Below are 12,999 nucleotides of genomic sequence, written 5' to 3' on the forward strand. Positions count from 1 at the left end.
AAGGAAGAAAGGAAGGAAGGAAGGAAGGAAGGAAGGAAGGAAGGAAGGAAGGAAGGAAGGAAGGAAGGAAGGAAGGAAGGAAGGAAGAAAACAGAGAAAACAATTTTTAATCATTTGCTATGTGCTAAGCACTGTGCTAAGAGGTGACTTTTCCAATGTTATATACATAGTAAATGTCTGAGGCAGGATTTGAACCCAAGAATATGAACCCTAATGCTTGTTCTCCATCCAGTATTCAAAGCCATTGGATTTCATCATAACAGATGTTAGTCATTTAGAGAGAGTACTTTCAGTGGCATCATAGGAATAAAAACCAGATTGTAAGGGGTTAAGAAATGATTGGCAAGAAACGGGACTCAAGCATTGGATACTTTAATGTGGTACCCACCTCCTGTGGATAGGCCAGATTACTCTGACTTCCTCTGTTCCAGGCATGGAAGTCTGGATAATGAATAAAGCTTATAATATCAATGTAGGGTCTCTCAAAACTGTCTTTTGTTCCAGTGGGCCAAGAGATTTTCTTTTCTCCTTCACGTCTTAGCCCTAGGGCTTACATGCAAATCAAATCCTTTTAAGATAACTATACTCTTAAGCAAGTTTCAAATAGGACATGAGGAGAATTATAATCTGCAGGTATTTAAAGAGTAAACATTGAATTGGGCCTAATATGTGCATAGGAGAAATATATTCTATGGCTCTCAAATGAATGCTTTAGTTTATACTATTTATGGTATCTACGATCCACAATATTATATTCACTGAACATGGGATCATACAGAATGTCTATAATCCAATTTTGTTTTATAGATTAAAATATCAATTTTGCTGAAATTTTAAATAATATTTTCTCAATCACATATCAAAACAACTTTTAACATTCTTTTTGAAATTTTGAGTTCAGATTCTTTCCCTTTTCTTCCCACTCCCTGAGATGGCAAGTAATTTTATATAAGTGTTATATGCATAATCATAATTTCTCTGAGATTATGAACCTTGTCTATTGTTACATTAGGTTGAAACTGAAGAGTTTTAGCAGCCATACATAGTAACAGAGTTGTGGTTAAATAGGGGTGCTCATACATTACTGATAGAATTGCAAAATGGTACACTCATTTTTGGAAAGTCATCTGGCAATATGCTGAAAATTTTTCAGAAACAAGCATTTGTTCCATCAAAACATGTAGAAGGAAATGATTTCTTTATTCATCAGTCCTTCATTATACTTCAATATTTCAAGAATTTGCAATTTCATTACACCTTATAATCTTTCAACTTTTCTTAGTACATCAAATATCCAATCAGCAAACATTTATTAAGCATCTTCTATGTACCAGGCATTCTGGAGACAATGGGGACTATAAAGAGAAAACTGAGATGGCTACTGAGAATATAAGTGACCAAAAATTCATACATACATACACAAGTGCAAACCCATGTATGCATAACCAAACACAACTTGGGAATGAACTTGTCTAAATCTAGCTTTAGGGCAGCTAGGTGGCACCATAGTGCGTAGAACATCAGGCTTGGGGTCAGGAAGACCTGAGTTCAAATCTGGTTTCAAATACTTACTTATTAGCTGTGTGACCCTAGGTAATTCTCTCCACCCTTTTGGCTTCCATCACTGAGAAAGTACTCAAAGACCCCACCATTATTTGTTATCACTTGTTACATTTTTTTTTAGTAAAAAAAATAGACATTTTTACCAATTGAAAAGAGCATGTTGGGGAAATGGAATACCTAATGAGATGCCGTGTGGTAATGGGTTTGGAGTGACGAGATCTCCATCTGAATGTTGGTTCTATATTTACTATCTTTGCATAGAGAGTCCCTTCTTCATATGTGCACTAATTCTTCTGCCTAGAAAGGTGTCCTAAGTCTCTGATGATTTAAAAGCTGATTTCTACCCAGCTTGGAAAAAGAAGATGCTATTATGGGAACAGGGTGTTTAGGTGGCACCATAATGAATAGAACATTTGCTTAGAATCAGGAAGATTCAACCTCATGGGTTCAAATTTGCCCTCAGACACTTAGTAACTGTGTGACCCTGCACAAGACACATAACCCTGACTGCCTCAGTTTCCTCATCTGTAAAATGAGCTGGAAAAAGCAATAGCAAACCACATTAGTATCCTTGCCAAGAAAACTCCAAATGGAGTCACAAAGAGTAGGATATCATTGTAAAACTACCAAGCAATAACAACATTGTGGGGTAGGAATTGGAGGATGGAGTTTTCTGATCAGCAGCATTTTCCAAAATCTTTCTGGAGAGGAATGCCAGAGAGGACTAAGCATTTGATAGTATTCATCCCCTTCCCTTCCCATGCCCTCTTTGTGTGGTATAGATTATCCTATTTTTCTTATTCCTTCAAGTTTCTCTTGGTGCCATCTACTATTCTTCCCACCTTTTTTCCCCATACCATCTTAGACCATTTAGTACTCCAACCACTCCCTATGAACAATTCTTCTAATTATTATAATAGTAAATACAATTTTTGAGAATTACACATAACATTTCTCCAAATAGGAATACAAATAATTTGATCTTATTGAAGCCCTTAAAGAAGCAAATTTGAAAATGAGTTTTCTTTCTTTCCCCTCTCTTTCTTATTTACCTTTTCATGTTTCTCTTGCTTTTGTGGTTGGAGATCACACTTTCCATTTAGGGACTAAGCATTTGAGTTGTTGGAGTCTTTCACATGAACAGCAGTCAAACAAAGGTCCCTCTTCATTATAGACTATGTAGAGAGAAAACAAAGAATACCTTCACACATTGTAAAGTAGAAAATGAAGCCCTTCCATTAGGCATGCCAGGGAGCAACTTCACAAACTGTCCATGTAGGACAAGATTACATCAACTAGAGTACTTGGCACAGGTTGCTAGGACTGGATTTTCAGGGGTCAGTCCTTGGTTATATTTGAAAAGGTCACCGTCCTCACCACCATCCCTTAGGATCTCTGCCTCTTCAAAGTACAGCTCAGGTGCCATTCCCTATACAAAATCTTTCCAGCTCCTCCCCTCCCCCCCAGATAGTCATACTCCCCTTTAATTTGTATCATTTCAAGAATCACCTCAAATACTGCCTTCTTCAGGAGACCTTTCCTGGTCCCACCCCAGCTAGTAAGACCTTTCCATACAGGATGACTCCATATCTGCTTTGCATGTGTCTTGTATGTTCTCATAACTCGTATGAACATGCCTTATGTTCTATACCAGTGATTCCCAAAGTGGGCGCCACCGCCCCCTGGTGGGTGCTGCAGCGATCTACACTTTTTTTGTATTACATTCTATTCTGAGTTCAATAAATAGTTTCATAATTTCCAGGGGGCGCTAAGTAATATTTTTTCTGGAAAGGGGGCGGATAGGCCAAAAAAGTTTGGGAACCACTGCTCTATACATATTGTCTACCACATCAGAATAAACTCCATGGAAAAGAAGGAATCCTTTTCTCTTCGTCTTTTCTCTTCCTTTTTTATTGTTATCTTTTATCTTCGTATTCCCAACTTTTAGCACAGTTCGTGGTATATAGGTGACACTTAGTAAATGCTTGTTGAGAGGTTGATAACTTTGTGCATCATCTTAGCATTCATATAACAATACACAGGCTCCCTCACCCCACTAAGATGGAAGCTTCTTTGAGGCAGTATCAGTCTCAGTATTTCCCTGCTATCCCCAGAGAACTAGCCCAGTGCTTTTCAAATAGTGGGCACTTAATAAATGTTCAATGAACTTATTTGGTCAAGGAACCCCCTCTCTCTGAGCCTCAGTTTTCTACTCTGCAAAATGAAACAGTTAGGCTTGGATGTTATGTAAGGTCTCTTCTAAATTTAGATCCCATCTTTGATGTATGCCAATAGCAAAGGATGAGTGAATGCTTTCCTGTCAAGTGATAGGATTAGTCAAACCCAATCCAACCTTCTCTTTCTGAAACTCATCTTCTTCCCCCTGGAAATCACATGGACTTTTAGAAGTTCTACTGTGAGAGAATTAAACAAGAAGCTAGCATGTGTTTGGAAAGGTCACGGAATTCAAATAAAGTACACGTTGCTTCCCATTTCCTTGCAATAAGACCAGGGAAATATCATAGAATGGCAGAGACTTTGCATTCATTAAAAAAGTTAGCTGTGGAACTGTAGAATGCTTTTGGATTCCTAGGAGTTTCTGACTCCTGGAAATGGGCTTTGAGGAAGATGAGGAGGGAGCAGGCTAATGAGGCAACTAGAAGTTGACGGCACAGCTGCCTGAGAAAGCTCAGATTTCCCTGTAGAATTAGAACCAGGCAGCCATGCTTTACTGGAAACACAGAAGTAGGAAAAGTCATGGGAGTGGAATTAGAATTCCAAGGTTCTTGCCTTTTACTGGCCATTGGTTGATTTTACTAACTCTGTAATATTGGGAAATCTCCTTCTGCTCACTTCTGCTTTCCTACGCAGAATGAAGAGAAAGAACTAGATATTCTTCTAAAGTCCCTCCCAATTCTTACATTCCCTGTTTTAAGGGCCTTCACAGCTCTGATATTCCTTGTTCTAAGTCTCTAAAGCTAATAGCTCTGATATTCTCTGTTCTAATATTCCTCCCAACCTTCCTGCAATTCTTCCTTCCAACATTATAGTGTGTTGTTTTATCATACATTGTTTTAAAGAGACCTTTTATGTCTCTTGTCTTTTTAAAGTTCACTGGGTCATAATCTGCTCTATTCTGCCACCAAGACTCATTCATCTGAGCTTAGGAAAGCATAAACATAATGAAACAAAAGCAAAGGCACCATGTGTTCATGGGCACATGGTGGCCGAATGAGGAGATGAGGCAGCCATGAGAGGCCATTGCTGCTACCAGTACCAGTACCAATGGCTAAAATGGATCACAAACAATACCTATCATCCCATATGGAAGGGATTTAGCTTTGCTATTTCTCCTGACTTAAAATCTTCCAGGGAAATAGACAGAAAAGAGATAAAAGATGGAGAAACAAAGAGAGACCAAAAGATAGAGCAAGATGGGTGTAGGAAGACAGAGACAGAGACAGAGACAGAGACAGAGACAGAGAAACAGTCAGAGGATACCTGAATTTTCTCTGAAGTAGTAGGAAGGATCCCATTTGACAAGTGGGAAGAGGCTTAACAAGCCTCTTTGTGGGCTGGTGTCAGGCAAGGCATAGACTAAGGAATAGCCTCTCCTTAGCCAGCTCTTTTATTTAAACCTATCTTGTATCTTTAAGCTAATATAAGGAGAAGAACATTGGGAGTCAGAAGACTTGGATTTGAATTCTCCACCTGTCATGTCATCTTAGGTAAGTGATTTTCCCTCCTACGGTTTCTAAAATGACTAAAAAAGACTAAAGGATCTTTTCATTTTCTTTAACCTATAACTTATTTTCACATTGAGGTCCTAGGCTAACCCCCTTCTTGGGACAAATGATAAATTCCTAGATAGTGGGTGACAATTACTTGCTGTGTGACAATGGATAAATCACTGATCTCTCTGATCCCCCAATTTCACCCTCTGTACAATGAAGATGCTTCTAAATCACAGTTATTGCGGGGAAAATGCTTTTTAAACTTTAAATTCCTATAGAAATGGATTCTATGGCTATTGTTTTCCCACACTGAGCTGGGCACACTGTAGAGATTCGTGGGACTGGATCAAATTTTCCCATGGGAGACGGTAGGTGCTATTCATACAAAGAAGAGATCTCTGAGATCATCTCCAAGTCTCTCTGTTGTGATGAAAACAGATTGTTTGCTCAACATCTAGGCAATTACTAGGAAACAACATGAGTTAATATGCATGCCAAAGTCATCCACTGCATCTCAGGCCATCACCGATCATCCTGACTTTTGTCTTGACACTGGACTTCGATGACTCTAGAAGAGAGAGTGAAGCTGACAACTTTTTGCAATTTTGCCTTACTTAAATCCAGCTCATGAGCAAGACAAGGCATCACCTGTGATGCCATCATTCCTTTTCTTTCTTTTTTCCTTTTTTTTTAAACCCTTAACTTCTGTGTTTTGGCTCCTTGGTGGAAGAGTGGTAAGGGTGGGCAATGGGGGTCAAGTGACTTGCCCAGGGTCACACAGCTGGGAAGTGTCTGAGGCCGGATTTGAACCTAGGACCTCCCATCTCTAAGCCTGACTCTCCATCCACTGAGCTACCCAGCTGCCCCCCATCAGTCCTCTTCTAAAACGAAGGATGAACAACAATTTACTATTTGCTAGGTACTGTGCTAAATGTTGGGTAAATGAAGAAAGACAAAAATATTCTCTGCCCTTAGAGTCTAATGCAACACTTGACCATTTAGGAATGTATTCTGTCATGTTGTTTGGGTTGAATTACAGAAAAGTAAATAGAGGTCTGAGTAGGAAAGATGACCTGTCTAAGGTCCCACAGCTAGTAAACAGATCTAAGTTTAAAAAGCAAGACCCTCAGAATCCAAATCTAGGACCTTATAAGGTACACCACACTGATGGGCCCATCCACTCCCTTCATTATATGGAAGACTCAACCCAAGTAAGGAGAGGAGACGTGATCTTCCCAAGGTGACAGTTAGCTAATGGCAGAACTTACACCAGGATCTCGGTTTCCTTTATTGCCAGTCTGGGGCTCATTGATCTGCTTCCAAAGTGCTATCAATGTTCCTAAGGCAATCCAGCCTGCTACCAGCGGGATGTGTGTGGCAAGGTCCATTGTGGGCACAGACTAGCTGCCAGATTGACTGATCTGGTAATTATCACCTCTCTCTCACGAGCCAATTGTCTACCTCATGCCTCACACAGCTCGCTAGGCTGGTTGGTGCCTTGGATCTTTGAAAACCTCCAGGCTTTGTTTCTAAATAGCACGAGTGGGGCACCACTTCATTAAAAAGGAGAGGAGGGGAGGGTTCACTTTCATAATCAATCAGACAGACAGAAAAGATGTGCTCTCAGAGAAGAGCGGCTCAGGGCCATGATTGAAGTCAGCAATAAGGAGATGAATGGGCAGGATGGCAAACTGGTTCCAAGAGGAAGAAAAGAAAATCCTTCAGTCCAATGTGACCCTTCTCTTGCTCAGCAGAACATGTGTAAGATTAAGAAGGAAAATAAAATTGGAGCCACTCTTCCCTTGTCTATGTATTGTAGACTTTTAACAATGAAGTCTAGTTCCTGTGGCAAGTCCAGTGGAGGTTGGGATGAGGAGGGAAATGTTTGCCCAAGTCGTGTGTGTGTGTGTGTGTGTGTGTGTGTGTGTGTGTGTGTGTGTGTGTGTGTGTGTTTGAAGGAACTGTGGCTATTTAGCCTGGAGAGGGAGAAGGTTCAGGGCAGACAAGATAATTATCTCCAAGTCTTTGAAGGGTTGCCATATGGAAGAGAGATTGGACCTTTCCTGGTTGGCCCCAAAGGGCAGAAACAGGAGCAGATGGGGAGGAAACAAGAATTACAGAACAACAGATTTAGGCTTGAGATGATGGGAAAACTTCCTAAAAATGAGAGGCATCCCTAAGTAGAACGGACTGCCGCAGGGGGTAATCATGGGTTCTTCCCCCTCACTAGAGGACTTCAAGAAGAAGATGAAAGGCCATTTCTCTGCAATGTGGTAGGTTTCTTCAGGAATAGATTGACCTAGAAGGGCTCAGATGTCCCTTCCAGCAATGAAACTCTGTGATTCTGGGACAAATTAGCAGAGATAATGGAGAATAAGACAGGGGTAGTTAAAAAAAAAAAAGTATACCAAACTGGCAACTGGCAGCGTAACTCAGTTTCTGCCACCTTGGAGCCAAGACATATTTCTTCTCTGGACCTTAGTTTCCCCATATGTACAATGAGAATGGAGATTGGATAACAATTTTACAACCTACCTTCCCTGGCCTATTTGTCAAGCATGTGAGGCTCAAATAGGTTAATGGCTTCGAACACCCTCAAGTACCAGAGACATGTGAATTCTGCTTATTCTCACTCTTTCACTGCCAAGTTTCATGGCGTCCAACAAGTTAATGTCCCCTGGAGTGAATAACTACTCTAATGATCTCTATTTCTCCAAGTATCAAAGTAACCTTCCCCACCAGCCATGAACTCTTTGTTCTTCATATACAACAAAAAATGCAAAGGAGATGGGACAATTATCCAGGTCAACAGATTGAGGTAGGGAGCCCGAGGGAATGATGCTAACTTCAGAAGAAAGTGAGTTCATCAGGCAATCCACAAAAACCTTTTTAGGGACCTACTGTGTGCCTAGGTGCAAGGGAAATGATCCCTGCTCTCAAGGATCTTACAAGCAGTGCCTATGTGAGTATATAGAGAATAAATATAAAATGAATAAATAAAAGATTGTTTAGGAGGGAGGAGAACACTGCCTGCTGCTAGTGGATGATGGTACTTGAGCTTCACATGGAAGGAAGTTGGGGAATCTGTTAGGTGGAGATGACATTTGAGAAAACTTTCACATACATGATTTCCTTCATAAGAAAACATGTGGCCCTGTGCCCATAGAGAGGTATGGTATGGTATTAATCCCATTTTATTCATAAGAAGTCCAGATAGACGAAGCAACATTCCCCTCAAGTCATATAATTAGTAATAATCATAGCCTGGGCTAAAACTCAAATCTCTTGAATCAATCAGTCAATAAATTAATCAATTAAGCACCTACCATGTGCCAGATACTGTGTTGGAGATACGAAAGGTAGTAAAAGATAGTCCCTGCTCTCAAAGAGCTCACAATCTAATAGGGTAAAGAACGCGCAAATAAATATGTATAGACAAACTATGTACAAAATATACATGAAATAATTAAGAGAGATGGTACTAGAATTTTTTTAAACTCTTACCATCCACTTTAGAATCAATACTATCTATTCATTCCAAGGCAGAAGAGTGGTAAGGGCTAGGCAATGGGGATTAAGTGACTTGCCCAGGGTCACATAGCTAGCAAGTGTCTGAAGCCAGATTTGAACCTAGAACTTCTCATCTCTAGGCTTGACTCTCAACCCACTGAACCACCCAGCTGCCCCCTAAGGTACTAGAATGAAGAAGGGAAGGCTTCTTGTAGAAGGTAGGATTTTAGTTGGGAATTAAAGGAAGCTGTGGAGATCAGTGGGTAGAGAGGAAGAGGAAGAGCATGCCAGGGGTGATAGCTAGAAAGAATGTCAGAGTTGAGAAATGGAGTGTCTTATTTGTGAAAGAGCTAGGAAGTCAGTGTCACTGGATCAAAGAGTACATGGGGGAAAAGTAAGGTGTAAGAATACTTGAAGGGATAGGAAGTTATAAAGTCTCCTAGTCTTATACAGCTTCCATTATGCTACATTGCTTCCAACAATCAAAATGATAAGTAAGGTAGTGTGAATGGGGTGCTGTACTAAGGTGCTGAATTTAAAGGGTACCATATTTAGAATATGCATTCTAGAGCAATTTGGAAAGCTCCTCCCTGACCTTGCCCAGTTTACATTCCTTTTACCTTCCAGTAAATGAGCCTACATTGCTGTCAGACATCCCTATCCTATTAAAGTTCCCTTTCAAGCCACTTGTCCCCTGCAGAAAAATTCCAACTTGGAGCTCTGATAACAAGATCCATTTTTTTTGTTTGTTTAAAAAATAAAGTTCCCAAAGCATTTTTAAGAGCTGTCATTTGGATGAGGGAGTAGAATTATTCTGTTTGTCCCCAGAGGACAGAGCTAGGAAGGATGGTTAGACATTATAAAAAGACAAATTTAGAAGAGAGTTATCCCAAAATGGAATGGGCTGTTTAGAGAGGTGATGAGCTCTCCCCTCAGTGGAGGTATTGAAGCAAATAATGGCTAGCCACTTGTTGGAATTATTTCTAGAAGGGATTTCTGTTCAAGTTTGGATTGGGTTAGATCAGTGATTCCCAAAGTGGGCGCCACCGCCCCCTGGTGGGTGCTGCAGCGATCCAGGAGAGCAGTGATGGCCACAGGTGCCTTTATCTTTCCTATTAATTGCTATTAAATTTTTAAAAATTGATTTCCAGGACGCTAAGTAATATTTTTTCTGGAAAGGGGGCGGCAGGCCAAAAAAGTTTGGGAACCACTGGGTTAGATGGTCTCTGAAGCTCATTTGGACTCAGAGTCTAGGTTATAGTAATTCCCAGTTCAGTGGTCTTTCCTCTAGGTTAAGGTGAAAACTTCCTCAGTTTCCTCACCTAAAAATTGGGGAAAATCTTAGCTAGCAACTACTCAGGACCAACTAAAGGGCAAGAGGAGCCCAAAAAGACAATAGCAGTGAAATGGAGAGGCTGAGGTCATCGCCTTTGGAAATGGCTATCATTTCCAGAAAGGACACATGCATTAGAGCAATATCTCTGTCTCCTCTCCCAGAGGGCTCTGGTGGAGAGGACACTTTAATTAGCAGGATGGTGCTGTTAGGGCCAAAGTAAAGAGACAATAAAGCTGCTCTCAGAGTGGATAAACCATGTGGACTCAAGCCAAGCACTTCATTCTGACATGGAAGCAAGATTAATGCCCCATAAAACAATGGGGCTGAACTATTAGTATTAAGCTGCTTGGCTTCCTGAGCAGATCAGAAAGCCACAGAGGTTGCTGAGGTCTCATCGGTTTTTTCACCTGCTCATGTGGATAAAGAGGCTCCTGTTGTTTCTATTTTTGGAGGGCACCCTAAGTGCAAAGGTCCTATGGGCTACACATACCTGCACCCCTATAGTTATTGTGAAACATCTGCCAGAATGAATTGACTTTCCACATGACAGTGAGGGGGGGTCACTTTGATTTCCTGGGCTTCAGTTTCCCAATTTGTAAAATTAAAGAGATAAGGTCTCTTCTAACACTATTATTATTTTTTTGTGTGTATCATTATCTTTGGGTCTCTTCATACTCCAACATCTTATAATCTTAAGTCCCTTCCAGTTCTAACATTCAATGTACTCTGTGCTATGGACTCTCAGCTCTAACATTGGATGCTTCCTAACCTACGATTTCTTACAGTTGTAAAATTCTATGTTCTAAGGCTCCCTTCCAACTCTGACATTTTATGCTCTAGGCCCTCCCAGCCCTGACATTGCCTGTCACAAGGCCCCTCCCAGCTTTGACATTCCCTGCTCTAGGCTTTTCCCAGCTCTCACGAAGTTGTCACATCACCACAAAGATGATGAAATGGAGTTAAACCACCTATGGCCATTGCTACAGAAAGAAAAAAAAATCTTGGGAGCAATAGGAAAGAGGCCCTATTAAAGGCTTCAGTGCAATAATGTTGTTTCTTTGACTTGATATTTTGGAGAAGATCTTTAAAAAGAAAAGCAAAAGACAGTCTCTGCCCTCGAGGAGCTTATAGTCTAATGGATGAGACAACACCAGTGAGCTCTCCCCTCAGAGGAGGTATTGAAGCAAATAATGGCTGGCCCCTTGTTGGAATTGTATCTAGAAGGGGTTTCTGTTCAAGTTTGGATGGGGTTAGATGGTCTCTGAAGTTCATTTGGACTCAGAGTCTAGGCTAAAAAAAAAAAGAGGGGGGTAAGAGTACTTAGCACTGGGGCATGATGAAGTCTTGCAGCCAGGTGGGAAGTAATTAAGTGACATCTAGTCTAAACAAGACCTTAGCAAGCTTCATGTCTTCAAAATCCCCAACAAAGGGCCTTCTAGTCGCTACTTGAAGACCACCAATGAAGAAGGTAAGAAATGTTCACCAGTTCCTGGAGCACCCCATTCCACTGCTAGACGGCTTTCAGTGAAAATAAGGAATTCTTACATTAAAACTAGATCTGGTGGGGCAGCTGGGTAGCTCAGTGGAGTGAGAGTCAGGCCTAGAGACGGGAGGTCCTGGGTTCAAACCTGGCCTCAGCCACTTCCCAGCTGTGTGACCCTGGGCAAGTCACTTGACCCCCATTGCCCACCCCACCCGTACCACTCTTCCACCTATGAGACAATACACCGAAGTTAAGGGTTAAAAAAACAAACAAACAACAACAAAAAAACTAGATCTGTCCCCCCCCCGATAACTTCCATTGCTTTCTAAAGCCAAAAAAAATAAGCCCAATCTTTTTTCTGGGTGACAACCTTTAAATATTTGAAGATAGCCATCATGTCCCTCCACCTCCTACCCCTAGTCATTTCTAGGCTAGACATGTCTGTTCCTTCAAAACATCCTCACATAGCATGAACTTGAGGTCCTTTACCATTTTGGTGGCTTTCTTCTGGATCTCTTAATCCTTCATCCAGAATGAATGGAGTGTTTACTAAGCTCCAAATCTTGTACAAAGCATTGTGCTAAATGCTTGGGTTACAAATAAAGTCCCTGCTTTCACAGTGCTCAGTTAGCATGGAGGAGGGTTTCACATATGGAGGGTTTCAGCTGAAAGTTAAATCTAAAGGTTCCATGTTCCTTGGGGGAGAAAGGCAAAGCAGATGGTGATGCTTCTTCTTTAATGTCATTACCATCAATAAAATAATATTAGTTTCTGATGCTGAACTCTTTGACATTGTCAAGGACTTTAGTGACAAGAACTTTCTGTGGTGGGTCTTCAGGAGCTCTGGCTGCAATACCTGCAGGAACAGTTGCCAAGCTACATGCCTAGAAGGGTTGCTTTCCCAGAGGATGGCTCTGGACACTCGGCTGGAAACAATGATATTCTAAAGGTTCTTGAGTTGAGGTCTTGAGCTGGGCTGTCATCATTCAAGTTTGAGGGAAGTTGATGGTCAAGGTGGTGGCTGGATTTTCCTGGTTTTTGTGACCTCCTCTATCACCTCCTATCACCTTCAGGGTGGCCTGCTGCTTCAGCTAGGGTGGCTTCCTTAGAGTACTCAGAATTTAGCACAGTGGGGGCAGCTAGGTAGCTCAGTGGATTGAGAGCCAGGCCTAGAGATGGGAGGTCCAAGGTTCAAATCTGGCCTCAGACACTTCCCAGCTGTATGACCCTGGGCAAGTCACTTGACCCCCATTGCCTAGCCCGCACCACTCTTCTGCCTTAGAACCAATATACAGTACTCATTCCAAGATGGAAGGTAAGGGTTTTAAAAAATAAATGAAGAAAGAAATAAAAAAGAAAGGAAGGAAGGAAGG

This window comes from Gracilinanus agilis, chromosome 1 (genome assembly GCF_016433145.1).
Source record: "Gracilinanus agilis isolate LMUSP501 chromosome 1, AgileGrace, whole genome shotgun sequence".
NCBI classification, from domain to species: domain Eukaryota; kingdom Metazoa; phylum Chordata; class Mammalia; order Didelphimorphia; family Didelphidae; genus Gracilinanus; species Gracilinanus agilis.